The sequence below is a fragment of the Schistocerca serialis genome, chromosome 1 (genome assembly GCF_023864345.2).
Source record: "Schistocerca serialis cubense isolate TAMUIC-IGC-003099 chromosome 1, iqSchSeri2.2, whole genome shotgun sequence".
Classification (NCBI taxonomy): Eukaryota; Metazoa; Arthropoda; class Insecta; order Orthoptera; family Acrididae; genus Schistocerca; species Schistocerca serialis.
Window position 1 is genome coordinate 278281399 of NC_064638.1, and position 4472 is coordinate 278285870.

The 4472-nt window shown below is 42.2% G+C and overlaps 1 non-coding gene across 1 annotated transcript; it reads left to right on the top strand.

The window, feature by feature from the left end:
* Positions 1-717: 717 nt before the first annotated feature.
* On the top strand, positions 718-792 carry Trnas-cga (transfer RNA serine (anticodon CGA)). The gene has a single exon. It is a non-coding gene; the product is annotated as a tRNA-Ser (tRNA).
* The last annotated feature ends 3680 nt before the right edge of the window (positions 793-4472 follow it).

Below are 4472 nucleotides of genomic sequence, written 5' to 3' on the forward strand. Positions count from 1 at the left end.
AATAAGTGGTTGTTTCTGAGTTTTGGAATGTGTTTACCCCCAAGTTAGGGTTTACCACATTATTGGAATATAATTTGAGTTGACTGATAATATTCCAGAGGAAACATCACCCTCTGCTTGACAGAATGTTAGAACAAGGGATGATCTGTCATTCAAAATCTCCTTAAGCACCACCCAAATTCCTATTATCCAATGTCAATGGGGAAAAGAAACTGATCATTTATTATAAGGACTTGAATGAGAGGACTGTTTCACATTGAGTACCTCTACTGGACCTGCATTCCTGTTTTTATGATTTCGTGGAGGAAGGATATGAATCACATTAGATTTGAATCAGGCTATAATCAGATTCCTCTGTCTGAAAGTTCTAAACCGGTTGATGCCTTTTACGACCAATTGAAACAAACCTGAATTCAATTACGTTCCTTATGGATAATTCATGGGTATGACTGTACTTTCTCAGTTGACGTATAGTATATTTTCTGCACATTAAGTTACGATTTCCAGAATAAGATTTTCACTCTGCAGCGGAGTGTGCGCTGATATGAAACTTTCTGGCAGATTAAAACTGTGTGCCGGACCGAGACTCGAACTCGGGACCTTTGCCTTTCGCGGGCAAGTGCTCTAGCAAGTGAGCTACCCAAGCACGACTCACGACCCATCCTCACAGTACAAGGTACTTGCAGAACTGCAGCTGTGAGGACAGGTCGTGAGTCGTGCTTGGGTAGCTCAGTTGGTAGAGCATTTGCCCGCGAAAGGCAAAGGTCCCGAGTTCGAGTCTCGGTCCGGCACCCAGTTTTAATCTGCCAGGAAGTTTCAAGTTCCCATTTGTTTATCACTATCTTGATGATATAGTGATCAATAGTCGTTCCACAGGGGACCACATCCAGGAAACTGAGAAGAGCTAGATTAATGGTCAATCCATGCAAGGTTACATTTTCTTGTGCATTCACGAGATTCTTGGAATGCATTGTAGCAACTAAGGATATAACCCTTGGTTTGGCTCATATTCAAACTATTAGTCAGTTCCTGACCCCAAGAATTTGAAGACAGCAGCAATTTTCATTGACATGACCAATTTCTTTTTTAAATTTATATCAGGGTTCACCAATAAACAGCGCTGAATAAGAAGTTTAATGGCACTCCTTGCATGAAGCACCATCAAAATGTTGAACCAGATCTTAATGACAGCACTGTTTTGGCTCATCCTAATTTTAATCAATCATTTGTATTATAAACTGAAGTTTTGCCAGTAGGAGTAGAGGTTGTGTTCTTACAAAAAAACAAAAACAAAGGAAGACTACCATGCTCTGCTCTCACTTGTGATGGTACTGAAACTTCACCTTGACGTTGCGGGTCTACTGGCGCAATAAAAGTACAACTGATGTTTGACCAATTTATTTTGACAAATGAATGTAATTTGTCAAAAACACACAAAATACAGCAACCTTGTAAGGCCTTTTAAAACTAAGTATACTAGACAAATATTTTTATCTCAGCATTCAGTTTTAAAAAGTTTGAGGATTGCCTTATTTGTGCGTATTGTTGTTTCTGTTGGTAAGGATCTGTTTTAACTGTAAACGGTTTTAAGGCTAGTTGCTGCATTTGCATGTGTTTCGTCGAATTAATTTATTTGTCAAAATAAATTGGTGAGATTGTTGTTGTGCGTTTTTCGTTCCAGTTCAACCCACAGCATCGAGAAAAAGATACCATAGCGCCACACTGTGGGAGTCGGTTGGGCTGTTGTACAGCTAGACATCCCAGAAAGATGATAGTAGGGCAGAGTTCTCCCAATTTTGAATATTTGAGAAGAGATTTCCATTTCTAGCATTTGCCTGAAAACCAACAGGAATTTCCCAAAAATTTTCGTGAGAAGTGGAGAATCGGAACAATTTAAATTAATTTCTGGGTCAATGTTGGCAATTGTCACAAACAAAATGAAAATTATTTATGTATGTACAGAGGTACATGTTTGTATGTATGTATTTAAGTAAGTGCTGTGTTTGTGTGTAACGTTTATGTGTGAGGTCTTGCTGAAATATGTTAAACCATGATGTGTTCAGTCTGCTGAACAGTATGACCTGTATTCCATGCCATGATGGAAACATAGATGCTGTGAGTGACCTTCTATCGTTGACAACAATGTAACATCTGTGTGACTTCGTTACTTCTTCAACAGTCCATTGCTTTCCTGATGAAGATCTTAATGACAGCACTGTTTTGGCTCATCCTAATTTTAATCAATCATTTGTATTATAAACTGAAGTTTTGCCAGTAGGAGTAGAGGTTGTGTTCTTACAAAAAAACAAAAACAACCTCGATGTTGAGCGCCCAAAAGCCCCCCCTGATGAAGACAATGGTGTGGAAACTCGGATTTCCACAGAGAACTCACGTGACAAGTGCTGCTAGAACAGTTAACACAACAAATTCATCGCGAAGGACTTAGTGGTTATGTTTTTTTCGTTAATTTTACCACAGATCACTTATACCAAAATATTCAGAAAATATCCTTGAACTGCGCCCAACATTTTGTCGATGGAATTCGAGTTTTCCCCGTCTACTCACGTGAACGCTGCAACATACAAATGTACACTACCTAATCAAAAGTATTCAGACACCTATTAGTAAACATTAGTGTGGAGAGTTCATCCTTCGCCTCTGCGATGACTTGATCTCTGCTTGGGACACTTTCAATGAAGAGTTTGAACATCTGTGGAGGAGAGGCTGCCCATTATACTAAAGAGACACAACCAGAGAAAGTAGGAAATTGGACTCTGGGGTGGAGTCAAGTCTACGCTGTAACTCATCCCAATGGTGTTTAACTGGGTTCGGGTCGTGACTTTGGGCAGGCCGTTTCATTTAAGGAGCATTATTGTTCACTAATTGCCTGACATATGCTGTTTTGTGGTGGGGTGCATTGTCGCACTGATACAATGATCATCTCCAAACTGTTCCTCTACAGCACGAAGTACACAACGCTGTGAAATGTGTTCTTATGCCTCCGCAATTAGCGTTTCATTAAACGCAATAATGGCACCACATCTTAACTTCGAAAAACATCCCCATACGGTAACACAACATCTTCTGTACTTCAGTGTTAACTCTAAAGAGGATGGCAGGTAACGTTATCCAGGCAGTGGTGGTAGTGGTAAGTCCCTATGATACTAAACTGCTGAGGTCATTGGTCCCTAGGCTTACACACTACTTAATCTACGACGGTAATCCCAAAAGTAAAGTCTCCTATTTTTTATAAGTACATAGACCTGTTTATTTCTACAATGGTTTACATCAGTTTGCAGCTTGAACATTTAGCTATTTTTGTGACATAATCACCGTTTCTGTCGATGCATTTTTGTAGACGCTGTGGCAGTTTTTGTATGCCCATGTCATACCAGTTCGCCGCCATGCTGTTCAGAAAGTTATGAACCTCTTCTTCTACCTCGTCGTCGGAGCTGAATCGCTTTCCGGCCAAATGTTCTTTTAACTTTCGGAACAGGTGATAGTCACAGGGCGCCAAGTCAGGACTATATGGTGGGTGGGTGATTATGTTCCACTGAAACTGTTTCAGGAGAGCAACTGTTTGCCGAGCGATGTGTGGGCGAGCGTTGTGCATGGAGAATGTGTACGTCCTTGCTCTTTTCGGGTTCTGAAATGCCCGTTTGAGGTTTTTCAGAGTCTCACAGTACCTGTCAGCGTTAATTGTGGTCCCAGTGGGCATGAAGTCGACCAGCAATAACCCTTTCCGATCCCAAAAAACGGTTGTCATGACTTTGCCGGCAGACTGTGTTTGTTTGAATTTCCGCGGCTTTGGCGAAGAAGGATGCCGCCACTGGCGTGATTGTTGCTTGGTCACAAGTGTAAAATGATATGCCCAGGTTTCGTCACCCGCGACAATTGAGTACAGAAAGTTGTCCTGTTCGGATGCAAGGCGGTGAAGAAATGCGCGGGAAGCGTCAACTCGTTGCCGCATGTGGTCCTCAGTCAGCATGTGTGGCACACATCTTGCGACACCTTCCGATCGTTTAATGTTTCCGTGAAAATTCTGTGAGCGGTGCTTCGGGAAACCTCAGGAACCAACGTGCAGAGATCATCCAGGGTGATCCGCCGATCTTCACACATGCTTTGCTGAACCTTCGGCACTGTCTCCTGAGAAATTGACGGTCTCCCGCTCCTTTGTTCGTCGTGAATTTCTGTCCGACCAGCTGCAAAGTCTCTACACCACTTACGAACATTTTTGACATCCATGCACGACCCACCATACACTTCCGTCAATTGGCAATGGATTTCAGTTGCGTTCAAAAACCGAATAACTGCGCGCAATTCGCACTTGGCAGTAACAATCAAGGGGAGCTCCACTTTCAACGGCTGCCAAGCCAAGACTGAGCGCCTCAGCGCGGCGTGACCATGTTTCCACAAAGCATCAAGCACCCTTCATAACAGTGTGATCAACTGCCACACAGAGTTCTGTACTT